General features: G+C 36.7%; 1 long non-coding RNA gene across 1 annotated transcript in view; it reads left to right on the top strand.

Annotated features, from left to right (window-relative positions):
* The window catches only part of LOC137244499 (uncharacterized), a 290,699-nt gene extending 267,184 nt beyond the window's left edge, over positions 1–23,515 (top strand). The window contains exon 4 of the long non-coding RNA XR_010951052.1: positions 23,451–23,515. This is a non-coding gene — a long non-coding RNA (uncharacterized lncRNA). The remainder of the gene's footprint in view (positions 1–23,450) is intronic.
* The last annotated feature ends 2,899 nt before the right edge of the window (positions 23,516–26,414 follow it).

Genomic DNA, 26,414 nt, shown 5'->3' with positions numbered 1-26,414 from the left:
ATACCCCTGGGTGACTAGGGTCTCGAGATATAGGCCAAAACGTGGATCAGGGTAACACTAGAATGTGTTTTTACATTCTGGATATCAAATTGAAGCTGTTGATGTATGATTTAGTACAGAGTAAGTTTTATGCCGCTGGGTGACCAGTGTCTCGAGATAGAGGCCAAAACATGGGCCCGGATGCAACTAGAATGTGTTTTTAAATTATGGGTATCAAATTGAAGCTGTTGATGTGTTCTTTAGTACAGAGTAAGTTTTATACCGCTGGGAGGCTAGGGTCTCGAGATATAGGCCAAAACATAGACCCGGATACGCCTAGAATTTGTGTGTATTATGGATATCAAATGAAAGCTGTTGCTGAGAGCTTTAAAGTAATTTTCATTATGATATTCGATTTAGTCGCGTCAACCTGGCAAAACTGATAAATATGCATGCGAAGCCGAAATAAAGACATGCATTTATAATACCCACATAACTATTTACACACGTCGTATTCGATTTGCCTGAAATTTGGTATATAAATTTGCCTATATTAGTATTTACGATACCTTTTTCCGGGAAGTAGACCAGCAACGAACTGGGACTGGGACTGGACTAGCATTGGGAGTGAGACTGAGACTGAGACTCGGAGTGGGACTGGGACTGAGACTCGAAATGGGACTGGAACAAAATACATACCGCCTTTTGGGATTGGAAATAATATATGAAGAAGAATGAGAAAAACTTGAGAGGAGAGGAAAGAGAGAAGGAGACTGAGAAAGAGATAGAATGAGACGAAGATGGAGATAGATGAAAGGAAAAAGTGTAGAGGGGCGAGGGCAGAGTTAGACGGAAAAAGCTTATTAAAATGTATGCAGATAAACCAAATTTAGGGCAGAACAACGTCTACCGGATCTGCTATATCTTTTCTATTTTTTTGAAATTTTCGATACCAAAAAAAATTAAAAATCTCATAAGGGTCATTCTAGCATACAGCGCATTAAGCACATTATTACATATTTCAAGAAAACCGTTATCAAACTTGGTACTCTACGGACTCATGTAGTATCATCGAACCAAACAAAAAACAAAGGTTATAATAAAATTGTCTAGGCAGGAAATATTAGGGATGACAGCTACAATTGCAGAACACTGGTTATATGGCCCATACGCAGAAATAATAGGAGCTCCCTTCAACCACATGTGGAGGAGTTAGAACCACAAAGGTTGTTAGGAAACGGTCACCCATTTCCTCCTCACATATCCATCACTTGAAAATATTAAATACCGATCTCTAAGCGGTTTCGTGCTGTTCGATCTGCGAGCCGATACCTTTGTTAGATACATCATTGATGAAATTAACAGGTTTATTGAACTAACTAAGCGGTTCGAGTAAAAACAAGCTCATCATATAGTAATTTAATATACATGATAACTAATTGGTTTCAGGGGAAGGTGCATGGAAATGACGCCTAGAGCGTTAAATGGATCCGGTCACACCAGCCAGGCAACATAGCAAGCAAACAACAAAAATTTTGATTTTTCTAAGTTTTCACATCAATATACTTTGAGCTCAGATAAGCTCGAATGCTAAATTTTTTTGAAGATATTTCCATTTTCGCTCAACTTGCAGCGTTTAGAGACTAACGGAGGGACAGACGGGCGGTTGGATATAAGAAGGGGGTATGGATTCCAACAGATTCGTCCAGCAAACAATAACCGGTGAATAAATCAAAGAAATTTCTGTGGTCATGGAAAGTAATAAGCTTAGAAACGAGTTGACCCACTTTCAAAGTTTCAACATAATATCTTCAACGGCTTTTGATAGTCGCATTTTTAATCTTAGTCTTAAGCGTTGCCACACCTGTATTACAAAATTGTACCAAATTTATGCTTTGCGTTAGATGGTCTGGCTACTCATCAAGTTTTATAACTTTATCAGAGTTTGTAATGAATGAAATCGAAAAATTTTACATGACAATCGTTCGCCTACATCTATTTTGTTTCCCTCATGCCACTACAGCCAAACTGTAAAACTAGTTGTAACGCAAAAAATAATAAATAAAAATAAATCGAAGGCGCGACAACCTCAGAATAGAAGTTGGGCACAGCTTCTGTTCCAAATTCGGCCATGATCCTTTTAGTTTTTCAAACAAATTGGCGGGATAGGACCTACATGTTTTACGCCGACTCCGAACGGTAACCGCAATGCAGATGAGTTTTCACTGTGAAGATTTTCAAGCCAGAAATACATTCGGAGTGTTTTCTAAATCACTTTCATGAAGCAACCCTGCTTTGATATTGGTTTGTCGGGGAATTGAACTCAGGATATTCACTGTGGTAGGTGGGGCATGTCGATTTTTCGATAGAAAATCCATATTTTTACGCTTGTAAATCGATAGCTTTCATTGAGCAATGTTATTCAAAAAAAATTGTAAAATTTATCGAACTTTTCGATAAAGGAGCGACAAAGCTTCAACAATTCACATATAATTTATTAGACAACCCATCGAGTTGTTATTGATAACGAGCAGACAACTCGTCGAGCGTGATGCTAATAATACGCCGATAACTCTCCTGGAATGATAACATTTCAAGAATTTTTAATTTTTAAAAATTTCTGTTCAATAATTCCAAAATAGTACCAAGATAATAACGAAATAGTCGCTAACTGCCTTAATTATTAGACACTTATAGGAACATTATGTTAAGTTTACATTGTTTTAATTCTAACAACGCGGACAAGCGATTAACCATTCCCGATTAACCAGTCGTAAAATTACAGTTTTTGGAATTCTAAAACATAAATCTTAACTATACTCCATATTTTAAGAAATGTTGAATAGAAACCTAGTTTAAGACCCGTTTTCCACGAACTGGTTCCTTCAGCCTTAAACCCATTTTTTGTAATTTTTTTTATATCTTGACTGCCGTTTAACCTTTTAAATGTTTTGTCAAAAATAGAACCGTCATTTCCGACTCTTTGTCGCTGTGCATCACTTATACCCATATATCTTCCTAATTAAAAAAAAAATTGAATGTTCTGCAGTATTCGAAGCATCACATTTATAAAGAGGAACTGAAATCAAGAATGGAAATGTAAAATTCCTCAAGGCTGTAAAATGGCAGAGATTAGTGAGAACAAACTTTGACCTTAAAATGTGAATGCACCATAGCTCGTATTTTTCACCAAATCGTAGCGCCTTTGTAATAACTATATAGTTCCAACTATCAGCGAATTCAGAAGTACAACCCTTTCGACTCGAACGACGATTATTAAAGATGGGATGTTACCAGTTATAGTTTGTTCGAAAAAAATACACCTTACAATTCGCCAGATCTGCAAGATATGCCAAGCCCTATAAAAGACCAATTTAAAAAAGAATCAACAAGCATCACCACTTTTGATTCAAATCAGTCTTGAAAAAGACCTAAATCTCGACCAGGATTCATAATGGTAACTTTTTATTGTCCGATTATTTAAACCTCGTAGATTAAGTTAGGTAAGGATAAGAGAGTATGTGTGGGAATTTCGCACTCTTCGATTCGGAAACATTTTTGAATATTGAAAGTGGCCTTATTGAGTGCCGGGTGGCAGCACATTCTTTCAACCTAGGTGTCCTCAAAGAACCATTTGCGCTCTCTGATAAATTTAAGTAGAAGTTAAATATCCACTTTCACAACATCGAAAAACCATGTGCCCAAAAATCTAAGTCGTCTTGTTTTCAATCCTTTACATCGACAGAGAAAGTGATAAATAGACTCTTCTTCCCTCTCATCTTGACAATCTGCAAAGGGAGCTTGTTGGTTTGCAACACAGCCGGGTCATTAATGTGATATCGCATTGATGAAAACCGTAACTAGTCTCACTGCAGATTTGCTTAGATTGAGGAAGAAACTAGTTGCTTTCCTTTTAACATGGCCATATTGATCTTGAGACCGCGCAATTATCCCGGTTGGTCCATAGGAAGTCCGTTGTTTTAATCCCATATTCCTTGATTTTACACAGCGTTGTTTGTAGGAAGCTTTCCGCCTCGATTATGTATATTTCGAAACCCTTTCTGGCTATATTTCATTAAAATTTATTCCTCTTAATATCGATTTGCTCTAGCCCCCAGCAAATAGTGATATTAAGATGCCTTACAGACGCCACAAAAACCCCAACACCTCCCCACGATATCGGTTTGTATCGTTGGATTTTAAAGCTTTATGGTTACGTGGGCGTCGAAAAAATTGTAACAATGTGAGTGTCTGTATTTGGTTGATTTCCACATGTTCGATTTATTAGTAGAAGCAAAACGAAAAATTACGTTTAACAATTCCTGAGGTGCGCTGCTCACTGCGCCTAGCATACCCAGGAAAGCTAGGATCTGCATCTTCCGAACATTATGTTAATTGTTTAAACCAGACAAGAGCTACATACGTTAGTATCAAATGCAATGAATGATATGCGGTGGCAGTCCCCAGTTCCTCAAAAAACCATTTTAGAGCTATAGTATGCTGCCAGTGCTTTTTTGATTTCATCCCAAGGTTTATTTTCCAACTTGTTTTGGAATCGAGTAGCATGCAGAGATATTTGGCGTCAGAGATTTATGGTTGTGTCGTTTTACATCGGTAAGTTAGAGAAAGATATATATTTTTTTTTTTTTTTTTGTTAACAAGACAAGCTCCGTTTTCTGTTGAATTTACCCCAAACCCGTTCTGCCCTGCCCATCGGTAACGTGCTGTATCCATAACCTCGCTATCGGAGGAATTCACCTGTGATCATAATCGATATGTCGTTGGCGTATGCGATTGACGACCCTTCTCTTTAGCGTGGAATCGATTCAACTTTAGAGTCTAGGGTCCGCTGTCGCGTAAGTGCTCTGCAGATGGCTTTCGTTTGAACGTTGCTGAAGGCATTTTCTATGTCAGGAATTGCCAAGCGACCCTAGTTCTTAAAAAAAAAAAAATATCGAGAACTCGCAGAAGACGAGCGCACTCTAGCTCAACTTCGATCTGGGTACTGTAACAGGTTAATCTCTTATTCATCCAAAATCTACCACGACATACATAATGTATATACTGCTTGCAATGTGTTCCTAAATGACACCAACCATCTCTTCACTTGCAATTCGGAACCAACGCCTCTAACATCCCTCTCACCATGGTATACACCTCTTGAAACTGCAAATTTCCTCGGACTCCCCTTAACAATTTGTGATCGGTCACGCGGGGCGAAGCCCTACTATACGAACAAGAACGACAACAAGGTTGCCAAGTTGTACCATTTGCAATTCAATGATTTCTCGATGATGCTGACTACCACGTGAAGGGCGCTTTAACCGTCCTGTTCATGAATAATTTTTCTTCTTAACTCGCATGGCTAGGTACACGGGTACCACAAGGCAGTTCGTACGTGAGAACTACTAGTGGTATCTGGGTATCGCAGCCATGAGAACTAGTAATAAAAAAATTAATTTTAGGAATAAAAAACTAATTTATTAAAAAACCATCATTATGAAAATATATTTGAAAAAATGTTCTCCCATTTTTGTAGAAAACTTATTCCCATACGATGCCACAAAATTTTAACTCGTTTCTATTTGTAGATTATTTAAAAATGGCTTTTGAATATGCAAAAGGTTCCCGGATACCCATCTATGCACAGGACGGTTAAGGTGATTATGTCAAATACAATACAGTGAAAGATATAAGAAAGGCAACCGGTTGAAATCGCTTAGGTTTTTAAGCTTTGAAAGCCCACCTCTTTTTTTATCTCATCATTAAAATGTGCTTGCTTTAAAAGCTGCCCCCTCTGAACCCTTGCGCTTTATCACATAATCCTCAAATTTCTTCAGCATTATTGAAAATTTCATACATGTTGTTTAACAAATTTTTAAGTAAAAATATCCACATTTGTTTATATTTAAGTAAAAGACAGCGGATGAAACTCAGTGTTTGACATTGAGATATGTACTTAATTGCAAGTACAGTTATGCAAGCTTTTGTTAAGCGTTTTAATTAAAATATGAAAGTTTAGAAAATATTTTTGTTATAATATATGAAAAAGGTCAAGGCAGTATATATGCACAGTGTGCATTGCACATATACATACATAGCTACAATCACCCATACATTCACATGAATATTTCAACAAGAATGCTCAATTTCACTTGAAATAGCATTTAAATCTTTCAATTAAATGAAATAAATAAATTTTTTTTCTTTCAGAATATTCATATGAAACTGATATATTGATTATTTTTTGCTCGAATGAAAGTGCACAATTTTGAAATTATTATTTTAGGTATAACTATTAGAGCGGATAACGAAACATGAAGAAAACAAAATTTAGAAATGTGGAAGAAAAAATCACAAATTCCATTTAACGGCTAACCAGAAAAAGCTATTCGGTATATCACGGATAACAACCAATGTTTAAAAACAAAAACGGCTTTCTCAGTGAAACTGTTTTTTAAATTTGTCGGTCCCTCTCAGTGATTAATTTTTATTTTCAAGTGTTTTCTCACTATCACTATCACAAAAATATTTCAAAACTGTTACTTTGTGACCAAAATAGGTTTCGGGTATGGTAAACGTCTCTTCTCCTCTGTTAGACTTAACATAATGCAAACTTAATAATTTGTTATGATAAGGATCTGCAAAAAATTTTTATTCTAGTAAATTTTAACAAAAAAAAAAAAAAAAAACTACTCAATTTCTAAAACATATTTTAGATAATTTCTGGTTGGTTGGTTGCTGTGCCGCCGGTACGCCAAAGATCCGAGCGCAAGTAAGCACGGGGCGCATTTTAATGCACATTTCTCCTGGAACCATTGCTGCTGCTTTCGAATGGCTAGTCTATACTCCGTTCGAACCATTTGATAAGGACAATGAACCTGCTGATATCAGCATTTAGCTACTTCCTACCGGCAGTATATAACTGCCCATAGTTAGAAATCTAAAGTGTGCTAGAGCTAAGCATTTACATAGATGGTGCGCGAATATTTGCTTGCTGCAGCCTGGCCGCAGCTCCTACAAATGAGTTTAAATGGGGTCCCCATTCTCTCGGCATTCAGGCTAAGCAGCCAATGTCACGTGATTTTGCTTGGCCTTTTTAGTACGTCCTATGCTCACCTAGTATCCTAATTCGACTGAGGAGTATTATTTGGAGACTGCCAACTCCTTGAATCTGCTATGTATGTTTCGTTTGATTAATGTTAGTAGATGATGCATGTCGAACAGCTATACTGGCTTAAGCAGTGCCCCTGCCCTTGAAAACTCGTCTGCCTTCTCGATGCACCTGATCCTGTGGCCAGGTACTCATATAAGAGTTATGTTTGCGCAGTCTTCTCAGCTTAGCGGCTTGAAACGATATCTTGCAGCTGCTGATGGCCTTAGGCGAAGTGATGAAGGCTACACCAGTCGAAGAGACGATTGGAGTTGTTCTATGGCAATGATGCCATAGTGTAATATTTATGGAACCCAAGAGTTAATAGTTGCGTGGACGGATTTTATGCTCAGGAGTAGGGTCGTGAACGTAACTTTAGGATTTGGCACATTTAGTAAAATTGCTAACAGAGGCACACCTAAGGGCGGCGTGTTATTGCCTTTTATTGGAATAGTGGTAATTATTGAAATTTTAGAAATCTTTAAGGTAGAAGGAACGAAGGGAATCACAAACGTCGATGAGTCAGTTATACTGATCACACGTAAACCTTTGCCAATGATGGATACGTCTTTTTGCGGCATTTCGCGACGAGTAGGGAAAGACGGGCTGGGGTAAATCCAACAAAAATGGAGCTTTCCCTGTTCACATGAAATACAAAAATTCCTTTTTCTTACTTACCGAGGCCTAGCGGCACAAGATAAATCTCTTTTCTGCAGCCAAGGCTCCTGGACATAATACGCTATTCCAAATTTTGCTGGAAAAGAAACTATGAGGTGAAATCAAAAAAAGCTCTGGCAGCATACTAAACTTGCAAAGGAGCGTCGAAAGGAAATGGGGACCATCATCAAATATCATCCATGGCGTGTACAACACAGTCAACCGACCAGGTGTGGAGCTCTTGTCTGGTAGAAGGCTGTAGATAAGAAGAGCAATCGATATAGGTTTTGAAAGGTACAAAGGCTGGGTATGTCATACACAGCGAGCGGTGCAACTCAGGAAGGATATAACGTAGTTTTTCACTTGATGGCTCTACAAATGTTCGTGCACAGATTGGCCGCAAAAGGGGCTCTATGCAGAAATCAACAGAATACAGATAGGGGCTAAGCAGAATCATCGGAAATTTTTGACTTCCAGGTGAAGAAAATACGATATATTTTAGGGGAGCAACAGGAGGAAGGCCTAGGCAGTCATAAGAGCATTACAATCTACTCATATTGCTCGAAATTGCAAAAAAGGAACGGAAGGTGTATTGCACTCAAAGCAGCTGTAGCAAACCAAGTTTCTTACGTATCCAGTTTTTTCCAGGCGAGGGTATATATCATTAGAAAGGGCAGCCAGACAGCTCAACTATGATGCGAGCTCAGACATCAATGCAATGATTCTTACCGAGAGTCAGCTGCCTTAAAGTCATTACTATCCACCGTCATAACGTCGAGTATCATACGGAGGTCCAGAGCCTCGGCGGCGCCCTTTGTTGAGTCCGAGGGCACAATGATTTTTAAGGGAATAAATTTGCAAATTCGATGGCCAGGAAAGGTTTTGAAGCTAACGTAAGCGAGGCGGATAGCTCTGTACGCCCACCGTTATCTCCCGAAGAAAATTGATGAGTATGAGATTGGTGCTAGCTTATGGCGACAGTTCCAACTGGCGCATTCGAGATTTTTCTCCCTTATACACAAAAAAGGATGTTATGACTGCTTTCTCAGCGGGAAAATTTTTTTCCATTCGCAAAATATGGTATAGTTAAGGCATTTGCTGTTCCTTGATTCATTATAGATAGTAATAAAATCCTTCGCTACAAATTTAAACATAGTTTTTTTCTCTTTAAACCAATAACTGTAAATCACAACGGAAATACTTAGGCGTGAAAAACTATCTCTCGCAAATACCGTTCGAATACGACATAATGCACCAGTAGAATATGCAGGTAAAAAAGTGTAAACGCTGACAATAATGACGTTGATGATTGTGATCACTGTGATGGCATTGGCGTGTCAGTCACTATAATGCTTTTGTTGAAAAATGGCAAAGTTGACAGCTGGCAAGTGCTGTAGTTGTGCTGTCATTGTTGCAACATAATATTGTGGCAGTCATAAAATATGGCAGCTAAAAATGACAACATAAATTGTTGAAATGGAAAGTAGGAAATAAAAACAGAAAAAAAATAAAGGAAAAATGATGCAAGCAATATAAAAATTGGTTTCATAAATCATAAGTAAAATATGAAGATACAAAATTATCCCAATTTATTTTTATGTATTGAATACGTGCATATGAAATATTCTTTACATGTATAGAAAACTAGCCGGATCGGCCGACTTGGCTCTGCACGAAAATTAGTTTGTCTATTTTCAAAAGTCAGCCTCGTTTCGTCTCTTCACTCTCTATCCCATTCTCTTGTATTTAGTCATCCACTGCTCCTCTAATTCTTACCCATTTCCTATTCAATTTATCTCCCTCCCGCTCCCGAATCCTTCCTCACTCCCAGTCTCACTTTCACTCCCACCCTCACTCCCACTCCCACTTCTACTTCCACTCCCATTCTCACTCCTACTTCCACTCCCATTCCCACCATCATTACAACTTGCCTCAATTTCCACATACATATATGAAATCTGTATACAATATATACAATATCAGCTTAATCAACTGTAAACTAATACGAAACTATATAAAACTAACTCAGGTAAAATTTTAAAAATCGCATACGTCTTCATGTACGAGATATAGATAGATAACTGAGATATTATCCTGCCCGATCATATTGCAGTCCGTGTCTTCTTGCCACACCCTCATCTACTCCATGTTCAATTCTCGTCTCTTCACCGTATTTTCCCTGGTTTACTTTCTCAATTTTTCTCTCACCTTCTCACACCTAGCTCCTCTCACTCCATTTCCCCTCTTTCCGTTCCTTTCACTAGATTCCTCTCACCATTCTCTTTTTCTCCATTTCCCTTTCCTTCTCCCACTCGTTCTTCCTCCTAACCACCACTTCCTAAAATCCTTAGAAACATTTCTTATTTGATACCCATACAGTGAAAAAACGTTCTGGGATCACCTTGATCCTAGTTTTGGTTTATAACTTAGCGATATTTCCACATACATACATATATACTAAAACAAAATAAAATAATTAAAAAAAATTTTAAGTTAGACGGTTTTATTGAAAACAATACTTACCTGAAGTAATAATAATACTAAAAGCTAGAAAATAATTAGGTAGGTCCTAGGTACTAAGCATCACACTCCTCATCAATCTAGGGCGTTGATCGGACAATTAAATAAAAGCGTTGGGCGTGTGAAATTTCTAAAAATGTGAGGCGTAGCATAACCTGATTAAGGTTCAGTTGGTCTTATATATGACTATCAATAGAAATTTGACGCGTCCAACGCTTTTATTTGTCTGACCAACGCCATAGATTAATAAGGAGTGTGATGACTAGTACCTAGCACCTACCTAATTATTTTCTAGCTTTTATTATTATTATTACTTCATGTAAGTATTGTTTTCAATAAAACCGTTTAATTAAAAAAAATTTTTTTAATTATTTTATTTTCAAGTCTTTAGTACTTATTTAGTTGCTTATTATTTCTCATTCTATTTAGTTCATTTAGTGACTCATTATGACAAGAACTCTTTCCTGACAATTTGTTACAATCCAAGTCCTCAATACATAATCCTTCCAAAGACTTTACTCGACTCTGCGCCACGTATGCTTGTCCCTCCTCCAACTCCAAAATAGTTTGATGTCACTTCTACCGGACTGTATGTAATATTTGTTCCAAATCGGACATCATAGGTCGCTTTCTATTCATGTATGTATTATGTGTTCCAAATATGGACCAAATCGGACCACAGATACGATTTTTTTGAATATCTCGAAATTAGTGTCACCTAGTGGCGATTTTTTTATAGGTCGCTTTCTATCCTTGTATGTATTATGTGTTCCAAATATGAGCCAAATCGGACCACAAAAAGGATTTTTGTGAATATCTCGATTCTTGCGCCACCAAGCGGCGATTTTTTATGGGTCGCTTTTTATTCTGTATGTATTATGTGTTCCAAATATGAGCCAAATCGGACCACAAATACGATTTTTGAATATCTCGATCCTTGCGCCTCCTAGCGGGGATTTTTTTCATAGGTCGCTATTCTTGTATGTATTATGTGTTCCAAATATGACCAAAAATACGATTTTTCTGAATATCTCGATCCTTGCGCCACCTAGCGGCGATTTTTTTATTATTGCATTGTCATCGGGCTATGAACTATATTCCAAGTTTCAAGTTTGTAGCTTATCGGAAAGTTACCTTAATTTAAATTACAAGATTCGTTCACAACGGCCGTGCATGCGGCCTTGCGGCCTGCCTGTCAAGTCAAGCTAAAGAAAACCGTTTAAAAACACTACCGAAACTAACGCTGTTATGATTTTTGAAAAAACGCTACAACATTATTGAGTTACAAAGTGACCAACAGATTTTTTATTCGCTTTTATATATAATATTACTTTTTCGAATGGTTGCCCTGCGGAAAGACAGCTTCCTAAATACAAAGCTTGTCCAAGACGAACCCCGTAATAAATTTCAAGGAAATCACTCCATAGATAGGATTTTTTCGTAAAGGTTGGCCGCTGGTTCACATTCAAGAGACAAAAACTAAGCTTAGTAAAGAGGTAGCAAATTTCAAGTATATCGCAACTGGTCCTATTCCCGGAAATAAAAGTATCGCAAATATTAACTTGGCCCAAGAGGTACCCCTGTATCAAGTTTCAAGGAAGTAAGATTTTTTGGAGGAAGTCTGTCCCTGGTCCTCTTCCCGAAAAAAAAGTCTCTCAAATAATAAACTAGGTAAGCAAGTAACCCTGTACCAAATATCAAGGAAAGTAACGCGAACTTATCAAGATTTTTAAATACTATTTAAGGGGGAAGGGGATGAGATAAAAGGCGGCTTCACTACTCACTTTTCCAAAATTCCTGATTTTTATTGATATGTCCCAGATACCAAATATTTAGATACACTGTTTCAGAGAGGGGAGTGGCAAGATACAGACACCGCAAACTTTTCCTGAACTGATGAGCACTTGGGCTCAGTAGCACTTTTAAAAAAATATAACAGGTAGATTCCCCACGCAACGACCACAATGGCATAGGCGCTTAAGAGTCTATTAATGATAATTAGTTCTATCATGCTGTTGCCTATTCATTATTTTATACCAGCGAATTTTAGAGCAAAGCTACTGGATACTTGAATCGAATTTTTGTTAGATCCCTTACTACCAAATTCAATCGTTAAATAATGCTATTACCACACATTGTTTTTGCCACTTCTGTTATGGCAATATTTGGTATGTTTTGCGTTTGTTGCTAAATTTTCATTTTCTGCCTTCTTTGCGTATTTTACTCACGTCTATTTATGTCCTCACAAAAATGAAACGTTTTGTGATTTTTAATGAACTTAAATGTGAGTGTAAGTATAGTGACTATGATTGGACACATGTGAATAGATAACAAACGAATAAGGAATGAATTATGTTTATTTAAGCAAGTGGTACATTGATACAAAACAAAAAAAAAAAAACAAGTAAAGGTGTCTAAGTTCGGCTGTAACCGAATATTATATACTAATTTTTTTATAAAAGTGGGCGCGGTCTTTAACCGATATCGTCCATGTTTTTTAGATATATTTCCTGCTTTAGAGAAATTATGTGTACCCAATTTTGTTACGATATGTAAATTTTCTTCGAGTTATGGCTCCCGAAACACAGAAAATTGCTTAGTCACGCCCATTTTTTAAAATTTTAAGTTTTTCCTATTTATTGTTATAAATCCACGTGGAAAATGAAATACCATTGATATAAAGCTCTTTTTTGCAAAGATATAGCTTATTTTAATCGTCAACAACCCTATTAAAACTCCTTTATATAAAAGTGGGCGTGGTCCTTAAGCGATTTCGTTAATTTTCGTTCAAAGCATTGCTAATAGTAAAGGCAACCTTCATGCCGAATTTTGTTACGATAGCTTTAACTATTTTTGATTTATGATTAATAATATTTGTAAATGCAAAGCACGCTGAGTATAAAAAGAAAATATGTACTAATATAAAGAATAAAATCAGTAAAGTTCAAAAGCGCTGCGGAAATCAAACGAAAACGACACAAGCAAAGTTAACAAGTAAGGAAGGCTAAGTTCGGGTGTAACCGAACATAACATACTCAGTTGAGAGCTATGGAGACAAAATAAGGAAAATCAATCTGGGGTAACCCTGGATTGTGGTTGTATAACATGTGTATCAAATGAAAGGTATTAAAGAGTATTTTAAGAGAGAGTAGGCCATAGTTCTATGGATGAACGCCATTTAGGGATATCGCCATAAAGGTAGACCAGGGCTGACTCTAGAATTTGTTTGTACGATATGGGTATCAAATGAAAGGTGTTACTGAGCATTTTAAGAGGGAGTGGGCCTTAGGTCTATCGGTGGACGCCTTTTCGAGATGTCCCCATTAAGGTGGACCAGGGGTGATTCTATAATCTGTTTGTACGATATGGGTATCAAATGAAAGCTGTTAATGAGTATTTTGAAAAGGAGTGATCCTTAGTTCCATAGGTGGACGCCGTTTCGAGATATCGCCATAAAGGTGGACCAGGGGTGTCTCTAGAATGTGTTTGTACGATATGGGAATCAAATGAAAGGTGTTACTGAGCATTTTAAGAGGGAGTGGGCATTAGGTCTATAGGTGGACGCCTTTTCGAGATATCGCCATTAGGGTGGGCCAGGGGTGACTCTAGAATGTTTGTACGGTATGGGTATCAAACGAAAGGTGTTACTGAGCATTTTAAGAGGGAGTGGGCATGAGGTCTATAGGTGGACGCCTTTTCGAGATATCGTCATTAGGGTGGGCCAGGGGTGACTCTAGAATGTTTGTACGATATGGGTATCAAACGAAAGGTGTTACTGAGCATTTTAAGAGGGAGTGGGCATTAGGTCTATAGGTGGACGCCTTTTCGAGATATCGCCATTAGGGTGGGCCAGGGGTGACTCTAGAATGTGTTTGTACGATATGGGTATCAAATGAAAGGTGGTAGGGAGTATTTTAAAAGGGAGTAATCTTTAGTTCTATAGGAGGACGCCTTTTCGAGATATCGCCATAAAGGTGGACCAAGGGTGACTCTAGAATGTTTGTACGATATGGGTATCAAACGAAAGGTGTTACTGAGCATTTTAAGAGGGAGTAGGCATTAGGTCTATAGGTGGACGCCTTTTCGAGATATCGCCATTAGGGTGGGCCAGGGTGACTCTAGAATGTGTTTGTACGATATGGGTATCAAATGAAAGGTGGTAAAGAGTATTTTAAAAGGGAGTAATCCTTAGTTCTATAGGTGGACGCCTTTTCGAGATATCGCCATAAAGCTGGACCAAGGGTGACTCTAGAATGTTTGTACGGTATGGGTATCAAACGAAAGGTGTTACTGAGCATTTTAAGAGGGAGTGGGCATTAGGTCTATAGGTGGACGCCTTTTCGAGATATCGCCATTAGGGTGGGCCAGGGTGACTCTAGAATGTGTTTGTACGATATGGGTATCAAATGAAAGGTGGTAATGAGTATTTTAAAAGGGAGTAATCCTTAGTTCTATAGGTGGACGCCTTTTCGAGATATCGCCATTAGGGTGGGCCAGGTGTGACTCTAGAATGTTTGTACGATATGGGTATCAAACGAAAGGTGTTACTGAGCATTTTAAGAGGGAGTGGGCATTAGGTCTATAGGTGGACGCCTTTTCGAGATATCGCCATTAGGGTGGGACAGGGGTGACTCTAGAATGTTTGTACGATATGGGTATCAAACGAAAAGTGTTACTGAGCATTTTAAGAGGGAGTGGACATTAGGTCTATAGGTGGACGCCTTTTCGAGATATCGCCATTAGGGTGGGCCAGGGGTGACTCTAGAATGTTTGTACGATATGGGTATCAAACGAAAGGTGTTACTGAGCATTTTAAGAGGGAGTGGACATTAGGTCTATAGGTGGACGCCTTTTCGAGATATCGCCATTAGGGTGGGCCAGGGTGACTCTAGAATGTGTTTGTACGATATGGGTATCAAACGAAAGGTGTTACTGAGCATTTTAAGAGGGAGTGGACACTAGGTCTATAGGTGGACTCCTTTTCGAGATATCGCCATTAGGGTGGGCCAGGGGTGACTCTAGAATGTTTGTACGATATGGGTATCAAACGAAAGCTGTTACTGAGCATTTTAAGAGGGAGTGGGCATTAGGTCTATAGGTGGACGCCTTTTCGAGATATCGCCATTAGGGTGGGCCAGGGGTGACTCTAGAATGTTTGTACGATATGGGTATCAAACGAAAGGTGTTACTGAGCATTTTAAGAGGGAGTGGACACTAGGTCTATAGGTGGACGCCTTTTCGAGATATCGCCATTAGGGTGGGACAGAGGTGACTCTGGTATGTTTTTGTACGATATGGATATCAAATTAAAGGTATTAATGAGGGTTTTAAAAGCGAGTGGCCCTTAGATGTATATGTGAAGGCGTTCTCGCGATATCGACCAAAATGTGGACCAGGGGATCCAGAAAATCATCTGTCGGGTACTGCTAATTTATTTATACATGCAATACCACTAACAGTATTCCTGCCAAGATTCCAAGGGCTGTTGATTTCGCCTTGTAGAACTTTTTCATTTTCTTCTACTTAATATGGTAGGTGTCACACCCATTTTACAAAGTTTTTTCCAAAGTTATATTTTGCGTCAATAAACCAATCCAGTTACCATGTTTCATCACTTTTTTCGTATTTGGTATAGAATTATGGCATTTTTTTCATTTTTCGTAATTTTCGATATCGATAAAGTGGGCGTGGTTATGGTCAGATTTCGCCCATTTTTTATACCAAGAAAAAGTGAGCTCAGATAAGTACGTGGGCTAAGTTTAGTGAAGATATATCGGATTTTGCTCAAGTTATTGTGTTAATGGCCGAGCGGAAGGACAGACGGTGGTCTGTGTATAAAAACTGGGCGTGGCTTCCACCGATTTCGCCCATTTTCACAGAGAACAGTTTCCGTCATAGAATCTATGCTCCTACCAAATTTGAGAAGGATTGGTAGATTTTTGTTCGACTTATGGCAATAAAAGTATTCTAGACAAACTAAATGAAAATGGGCGGAGCCACGCCCATTTTGAAATTTTCTTTTATTTTTGTATTTTGTTGCATCATGTCATTACTGGAGTTGAATTTTGACTTAATTTACTTATATACAGTAAAGATATTAAATTTTTTGTTAAAATTTGAATTTAAAAAATTTTTTTTTTAAAAAGTGGGCGTGTTCTTCATCCAATTTTGCTAATTTTTATTTAGCACATATAGAGTAATAGTGGTAACGTTCCTGCCAAATTTCATCATGATATCTTCAACGACTGCCAAATTACAGCTTGCAAAACTTTTAAATTACCTTCTTGTAAAAGTGGGCGGTGCCACGCCCATTGTCCAAAATGTTACTAATTTTCTATTCTGCGTCATAGCGGCAACCCATCTACCAAGTTTCGTCGCTTTATCTGTCTTTTGTAATGAGTTATCGCACTTTTTCGGTTTTTCGAAATTTTCGATATCGAAAAAGTGGGCGTGGTTATAGTCCGATATCGTTCATTTTAAATAGCGATCTGAGATGAGTGCTCAGGAACCTACATACCAAATTTCATCAAGATACCTCAAAATTTACTCAAGTTATCGTGTTAACGGACGGACGGACGGACGGACGGACGGACGGACGGACGGACGGACATGGCTCAATGAAATTTTTTTTCGATCCTGATTATTTTGATATATGGAAGTCTATATCTATCTCGATTCCTTTATATATGTACAACCAACCGTTATCCAATCAAACTTAATATACTCTGTGAGCTCTGCTCAACTGAGTATAAAAAGACTAAGAAATAAGTATTTGGCGAATCACCTTAAAATATTGCTTGTTACTCTCAAAATGTGCTGCGTGTGTTTTTTTTTTTCTTTTATTTTCCTCCACGTGCGCAACTGCTTTACTTTCAAAATCATTTACTGTTAATTTACGCTACCCAGTTTCCTTTTCATACTGAAAGCTGCGACATACATCAAACGATTTTTATTTTCTGTGGTTGACGTTTGCACAACATCTGTCAATGGTAACGGTCTCTAATAGCCATCAACAATTTACACAACGTGAACTTACTCACATATAAACTCTGTTTCATTTTAATTGCACTGAAAATTCAATGAATATGCTTTTTATCGTAGTCTTACGTAAACTTTATATAAATAATTGCATCTTGCTCCTTTGACAGAAGTTTTATATTAAATTAAACTTCGAATAGCCAAATAATTTAGCTGTGGGAATACGAGTATATAATTTAAATGTTGGGTATGAGGGAATCAAGAATGTAACCGGAACTAGAAGGTGCGACCAGAGAAAGCGTGTTATCGATTCATTATGAAGGATTAAAGGTTTGTCATCGAAAACAGTTATTATCTACGAATTAGTGTTTCTTTTGCGGCGTGGGTATCGTGTTTCTATGGAATTGTTTGTTATCAACAACAAACAATATCAATGAACTTCCGGTGTTTCAACGAAAAGTAATAAAATTGATATCGAAAGCATATCGATTTTTATAGAAAAAATATCGATTTCTTATCGAAAGGTTATCGATTCCTTACCGAAATGATATCGATTTTGATAAGAATGTTATCGATTTTTCGCTGTAATAACGAATAGATATCTTGTGTTAAGGAATTGTAATTGGCATAATATCGGTTTGTTAGTATTTGATACTCAATGGGTATTACTCATGATTTCTTTCTTTTTTAAATGATGGATGCAATTCAAAATCTAATCCTTAAAATAGCGGCTGAGTATAAATAGAATAGAATATTCGAACTCACAGTATCCAAGACGATGTGCTGCCTCGCTTCATTTACGAGACGAAGGCTGACTTACATCTTGTAGAAAACTGATGCCCAAGTAGGTATTCTCATAAAAGTTATTCTTATTGATAAGTAAACTCGTCTGGTCTGTGTAAATACTGGGTGGATATTTCTCAAGTGGGCCACATTAAAATCGATTGTCTCAGTTTTAATTAATTAATATGGTTTTTAATCGGTTTGGAGGTAAAAGCGATATCCCCAAAATATTTTTGGAAAACAATTTTTTTTCTTTAGTTATTAACAGTTAGAATTTTTGATCATGTTATTTGAAAAAACTTAATAACTCGTGAACGGTTTATCGAAACTTAACAATTTTGTACATCAAAATTTTCGCCAATTAATATAATTTGCCATAAAATTTGTTTTTAATAACAAATTATTATTTTGTTTTGACGCTCGCGCGCTGAGTCATCGTGTGACCGAAAATTTGGTGGATGATTTATGCTGATCAAAAAAACGTGCTCGTGTAGCGTTGCAGTTAGGAGCGCGGTCACAAAAACATGTACAACTTTTGACCTAAGGAATAGTAATGACTTTTTCACCAACATTTATTAAGGGACGGTAAAATTGAATACAGTGTGTCAAAATTTTCTCGAAGGCGGAAAATTTTGATGTAGAAAATGTTGAGTTTTGATAAACCGTTCACGAGTTATTAATTTTTTCAAATAACACGATCAAAAACTCTAATTGTTAAAAACTAATGAAAAAAAATTTGTTTGCAACAAGTAATGAAGTCTAAGTTCGTGTGAAACCGAACACCACATACGCAGCTGTACATTTGAAATGCTGTTGTTGTTTGTTTTGTGTGCTTAATAGTGTTACAAGGCTGCGCAATAATACATATAGATATGGTTCTATGCTGAACTAATTTTCGTTCAAAAGAAGCAAAAGGATATTGAGGCTAACACCTATGACCTCGAGCGGGTAATAATGCAGTTTCCTTCAGATATGGGTAGTTCCATACTGTTTATTTTAGAACAAAGTTATAACAGAACAATAAAAATATTGTGACGAATACTAGCAACACTAAGGGATACTATCACCTCTAAGCCGATACTGAGCAGTGACTTGTATGCACATAACTTAATTAATCATTATGTCTACACATATGTCCATACAAGCAGCGGAGAGCAATGCACAAACACATGCATATATCTGAGATACTCCCAAAAGTAGGCAATAATGTGCAATTTGTGCAAGTATCACTCACATATACACGCGCATATGAGAATCTATAAATGTAGTTATAGCTGGTAATTTTATAGCTGGTAAGTAACTTGCAAATTCTAGAAATAGAAGCGCCTAGAAATATGTCAACTAGGAAACCAAACAGCATAAAAGCAGTAACAGTTAGGCACGACAAGTCAGTTTGATTTAAGCAAGCTATCAGTTGCGAAGTATAGGTGTTGTTTTTAGGTGGTCTAATAAAGACCATTTTTGCATTATTCAATATTGGAGTTGTTTGTGCAATAGTTTAGTGATTCGAACATTTGCAGAAGGATGCAAATAAGAGGAATTTCAGTAAATTCGTTACAATACGATTGGTACAAAACTATTTTCGCTAAGATTTACCTTATTATTTTTGCCTACGACCCTTTTAGAAATCTTTTATATAAAAGTGGGCGTGGTCTTTAAGCGATCTCGTCCATTTTATCTAGAAATATTTTCTGCAATATTCATAAAAGGGGCGGTGCCACGCCCGTTTTTTTAAACGTGAAATTTTTCCTATTTGTTGTTATAAACCCACTTGGAAAATAAAATAACATTTTTTGCAAAGATATATCTTATTTTATTCGTCCACGACCCTTTTAAAAATCTTTTATATAAAAGTGGGCGTGGTCCATAACCGATTTCGTTAGTTTTTCTTCAAAGCTTTCGTTATAGTAAAAGCAAACACTTTGCCGAATTTTGTTACGATAGGTTTACGGATTTTTGATTTATGATTAATAATATTTGTAAAATTGATTTTATCACAAGTGGGCGGTACCACGCCCGTTTTAAAATTTTTTTTCAAATTTTTATCAAGGGTCTCAATATCAGTCCACACGTCAAATTTTAATATTCTAGGTGTATTATTTACTAAATAATTAGGTTTTTTTTATTTTCCAAAACGTTATATATATAAAAAGTGGGCGTGGTTATCATCCGAGTTCGCTTTCTTCGTGTACCAAATTTGGTGAAGATGTCTCAATATTTACTCAAGTTATCGTGTTGACGGACAGACGAAAGGACGGACGGACGGACGGACGGACATGGCTCAATCCGTTTCTTTTACATAATGGTGATTTTGATATATAGAAGTCTATATCTATCTCGATTCCTTTATACCAGTACAACCAACCGTTATCCAATCAACGTTATAATACCCCGTATACAAGTACAGCGGGTATAAACATATTTTGAGGATATCGTTTTTACCTCCAATCAATGAAAACTTCTTCTTTGCTGTGCTAACTGGACAATTATTAGTTCGATGTTTTAGAATATAGCCGCATTTAATCAAAAAACCCAAAATACTTCAAATCATCAGTCTACAGACCAAACGCTTTAGAGACGATGCATACATAATTTAACACAGATTTTGTTGCTTTTTTACGCTGTTGCTGTTGGCGGTGGTAGTCTTGTTGTTGCCGAGAGATGTTACGACTGTTCGGAATAAAGCCCAATGAAATTAATGGAAATATACATTTCTTAATATTAAATAAATGTAAGACCCGATAGCCTCTGAAGAGATTTTAGGCCGAGCTTCTCTTCCCATTTTCGTCGTGCTCCTTCTAATTTTTTCTATAAATTAGCGAGACGGGACCTATTTGTTTTAAGCCGACTCCGAATCCAAATATTGTTAGGTTTCCCTCTCCTTCTATCATCATTCTCAACATTCTGGACAGCATGTTGTCGTTAGTTGTTAGAGTGTGTGTGGGGTCTATCGCTCTCTATCTGATTGGGTATTTGTAGCACTTAAAAATACTATCCCATGTTATGGGGTCCTTCTTTGCTGGACAGCCATAAAAAGGACCTCTCCCGGTGCACTGAGAACAAACCCGACTACTGAACTGTTTGTGATTCTGCATATTACACCTGCAGACACATTGGCAAAGAACATGGCGTTAACAACTGTAACGAGCTCGGAGCAGCTGGAGTGGAGCCACACGGCTATGGTAGTATACTGGAATCTAATACTAGACAAAGGAACTTCCTAAATTCGCACCTGTGCTCCGATGAAGTTTCAGAGCTAATTTATAGGAGGAAGGCTGGCGCTGGGGCGGTCAAATCGCAGGCAAGATTATTCACTTTTACACCAATGGTAGCAAAGTAATTGAAGGAAAATGGTCTACTATTTTGATCCGGGAATAAACAGATCATTCAAACTGCGAGATCAATGTATTGTTTTTAGTTGGAAGCTGAAGCCATGCCTGAAGCGATAGAGACTCTCAACACCATGTAAGTTTGTTAGAGTGAAAATAACCCTTAGGAAAAATCGGAAAAGGGAGAAGTATATGTGTATATTGAGTCCGCTGCCATGTAAGAATAGATAAAAATAAAAAAGCGGTCTAGCTAGCTTAAAGGGCGCATCCATCGGCTCATGTATCGTATATGTCCCAAACAGATTGTGTGGAATCAAAAACAAAGGTGAGAGTTGCATATGATCGACCAAGCAGAAAAAGCGTGAAACCAATCATGGGGCTAGAAAGTGTCGACCAACGAAGTTACTCCTATCATTGAAAAGAGAGGACTACAGGCTCATGATGGGTATTCTGACCAGACACTGCCCTCCTGCGTCAAATAAGTTTAAGAACTAAGCCGTTACAGTTCTGCCCAAAGAATTCATTGGCATCCAAACTGGTTGAATGATCGATAATGAGTTTTTTTATCTAATCAAAATTGCACATAAATAGTTTGCCCACATCTCTCAAGTAGGAAATGCTGCTATAAAATGATTTCTGAAATAAATATTTATTTCTTCCCTCTTCTAATTGCAGTTGGAATAAAACAGTTCGGGCCACCAGTTTCTAGAAAAAATGAAAAAGTAACGCACAAAAAGTTGAAAGGAAGGCTCGGAAGTATATCGCGATAAAGCCATTAATTCATTATTATTATTATGAAAAAGGATAATGAGGCAGAAAAATTTTGAAACTGAGAAAACTTGACATGACATTTTTTTCTGAGATGTGCAACCAGTTAGGGTTGTAATGCAGGTGAGGAGCTGATTTAATTCTGGAAACTACAGTAGAGGCATCTAGGTTGGCAATTTTCTTAAACAATAGCAGTTGACTTTTCACATGAATGTAGTTGTTTAAGGGTTATTTTCATCATATTTAGTTAGCCACTTATGTAACAGTTATCGAAATTTTCGTTTTCTTCATGCTAACTGAAGTTTCGCTTCCCAGTTAAGTCCAAGGGAAAAATGTTAATAAAAGCTAGCTGTTTGGCTTGTTTCCGGGTATTGTATTTCTGAAGATGGAGAAAACCGCCCTAAAGAATTAACTGCGCATACACGACCCTGGCGTTGAGTGCATGATGCTTTTGCGCAATAAATATCATACATCTTTAGTATAACACTTGTAAGAAAGAAACTACTACTGCTATTGCAAATTCTCCTTTCGTTAATACTTTGGCGAATAATAGCGTCACTAAGCTGTTAGTAAATAACCACAACAACAAAAACAGCAAGCAACCAAACTTACATAAGAGGCGATGAAGAATATCTCACATACACATATGTAGTCATCAGCTAACAGCAGAAGTTAATATTCACAACCAAGTATGCGATACAACAGTTCCATGTTCGTGAAAAGTCTAGGGCAAGCTGAGGAATAACTAATCAGTTTGATTTAAACACGTTTTGTGAAATACGTGATAGTGCAGTATAATTGTACAACTCCCAAAGTAGTATAAATAAATACCATTTTGCAATACTGAATATTGGAGTTATTTATTCGACAGTTCAGCGACTTGAACGTTAGCAGAAGGTGTATAAATTTCAGTAATTACCCAGAATTCGTTACAATACAATCGAAAATGTGGGAAGAGCTCCGTCGCAATCCTTTTAGCCAAATGCCAAAGAAGCTTCAATTAGCACATATGTATATATCCTGTTTCGGTTCAGAGCGTAAACTTGCTAAGTATTATTCCTAACAGAATATTGATAAAGTTTGGAAGAGCGTTATATATTTAATCAGCCAGGCAAAAAATTAACATCTTACTATGGTAATAATGGTATGCTGTTCTCGACTTTGCTGTTATCAATTTTTAGTTTACATACTAAAGATGATATTTTATAAGTACATAGAATATTTCAAGCAATATAACAACAAATACTAATAAACCTTAAATTATTGTTATTTTCTTGTTTTAGAGCTTGTTAAACACCTACAATTTTTATTGGGATAAAAATACATGGGAACACAGCAGTATTATGAGGTAAGTGCTGCAAGACTAAACAAATTTAGGCTTAACTAAAATTTAACGTTTTGTAGTTACTATATCGTTGGTAGAAGATTACTGATTTATATATTGTCGCTAGTTGCGAAAACTGACACATTTGGTATTCCCATGGAACACTAACATCTTTCATTTGTTTCAATCTTGTTAAACTTCATCGCTAATCATCGACGTGGACGTCGACGATACAATCAGAAAAAAAAAATACTTACCTTAAGCCATAAAGACATTTCTTTTTTAATACTTAATTGAATATTTCTCCCAACATTTACATGTAGGAATTACCTTAGTGAATAAGAGCATTCTAGCGTAAAGCTCAGCACCTCGATTAAAAATCCACTCTTGTAATAGTTACAAAATTGCATTTTTATACCTTTCATGAACATGAAATGATATATTAGCTTTAGTGCGATGTTTGTAACTTCGAGAAATATAGAAGATAGACTCACCATTAAGTATACCGAATTCATCAGGGCGACGAACTGAGTTGATATAGCTATGTCCGTCTGTCCGTCCGTCCGTCTGTCTGTTTGAACGCAAACTAGTCCCTCAAATTTTGAGATATCTCAATGAAATTTGGCACAAGGATGTATTTTTGTATTATATTAGACATTTGTCACATCCGGTAGAATCGGACCACTATAACATATATCTCCCATACAACCGATCTTTCAGATAAGACGATTTTGGTCATTCCTTCCGCAATTTAGAAAGTACAAACGTGAAACTCGGCGATATATATTCTAATACATCATAGAAGATATCCTGAAAAAATCTCTTTGATCGGAGCTATATATAGTTATAACCCATACAACCGATCGTTCAGATAGAAAGGTTTTTGGCCATTTCTCCCTTAATTTAGAAAGTATAAACGTGAAAATCAGTGATATATATTTCAATATATCATAGAAGATTTTCTGAAAAAATCACTTTAATCAGAGCTATATATAGTATATATCCCATACAACCGATCGATCAGATAAGGGGGTTTTTGGCATTTTTTATTGTATATTTATCTTAAAAATCGTTTAGGTATGTATATCTGTTCACTATATATTTCTTATCGTATACATCCGATTATTTGGAGATTACGACCGGGACAAGATCATTGTTCAGCCACATTCATAAAAGGTATGAAGTCTTCAACACTACCGAAGACTGTCGCCTCCTTACTTGTTTTTTTTTTTTAATCTCAATTCAAAGAGTGAGAACTTATTTTTGTATAAACTTTTCATTAATTTGAGGCACAATTTTTCTTCCCCGTTTTTTTTTTTTTAAATGAGGTTTTTCTGTCATATTTTCCTTAATTTATCACATAGATGCTTTCCTCATATGGCATATATTCTTGTCTGAAAATATAGTAGAGGTCGGTCATATACCCCATATAACCCATTGTTCAGATAAGAAGCTTTTCGTAATTTCTGCCAAATTTTAGCACCAAGAAGCTTCAAATTTCACTAAATGACTGTGATTAAAGTATATATTGTTAAATATCAAAATTGTAAATATCGGTCGTGGGCATATATAGTATTTATCCCATACAACCCATTGTTCAGATAAGAAAATTTTCGTAACTTCTGCCAAATTTTAGCACCAAGAAGCTTAGAATTTTAATAAATGATTACTCCTAAAGTATTGGCTGTTGCATATGGAAATCGTAGAGGTCGGTCGAACACATAGTACATCTCCTATACAAACCGATTATTCAGATTTAAAAGCTTCAAACTTTACCCAATGTTTACGCTTAAGTCAAATATTGTTCAGATAATTGATTCATGGTCATAACTATTTCATGCAGATAATAAGAAAGGTGAAAATTTCTGTGAGGATTACCGACCTTCTTGTAAGATTTAATATATCGAAAATATCCCTTACATCGTACATCTGTTCTCTATGTATATATTATACATAACGAATGGAATAAGATTATTGCTCAGCTCCATTAATGAAAGATATAAAGTCTTTGGTACAGCCGATGACAGTCCCGTCCTTACTTATTTTTATACAATTTTCTCCATTTTTAAGAAAATTATTCCTACAACTGGGAAAAATTGTTTGAATTTTAAAGAAAACAAGTAAGGACAGGATTGTTTTCGGCTGTGCCGAAGACTTGCTACCTTTCCTGAAAGAGGCTGGACAATAATCTTATCCCATTCGTAATATAATATCCAAATAATCGACTGTATAAGATAATAAATATATAGTGAACAGATGTACATACCTAAGCGATTTTTAGGATAAATAAAAAATAGGTAGGTAGTTTGTGCAAGGATGCAAAGTTTCACGTTTTCTGTGGTCTGCATATAAAAATTATGACCACGAATCACTTATTTCAACAATATATGACGTAGTCGTAAGCTTTTGATAAAATTTGATTCTTCTAGCCGTAAAAAGGAGGGCATAAATGACAGTTTATATGGGGTATACACTATATATATCACCGATCTGTAAGATTTTTTAAGACAACAATATATGCTATATATGTACGTAAGCATTTGGTGAAATTTGAAGCTTCTAGCTGTTAAAATGGGGCAGAAATTGCGAAATGTTTCTTATTTGAACAATCGGTTGTGGGGGATATATGCTATATATACGACCGATCTCGTACTTTTTTCTCAGACAACAGTATGTGCAATATACGAAAGTATTATGGTAAAGTTTGAAGCTTCAGTCTGATAAATTGAGGAAGATATGACAAAAATCCTCTTTTTCTGAAAAATCGGTTGTATGGAGGATATATGCTATAGTAGTCCGATCCTGCCGGTTCCGATAAATGTCTAATCGGACACCTATATACACCCGCTCACCAAATTTTATCAAGATATCTCAAAAACTGAGGGACTAGTTTTCATACAAACAGACAGACGGACAGACGGAC

Source organism: Eurosta solidaginis, chromosome 1, assembly GCF_040869045.1.
Source record: "Eurosta solidaginis isolate ZX-2024a chromosome 1, ASM4086904v1, whole genome shotgun sequence".
Classification (NCBI taxonomy): Eukaryota; Metazoa; Arthropoda; class Insecta; order Diptera; family Tephritidae; genus Eurosta; species Eurosta solidaginis.
This window is presented reverse-complemented; position numbering and strand designations above follow the sequence as displayed.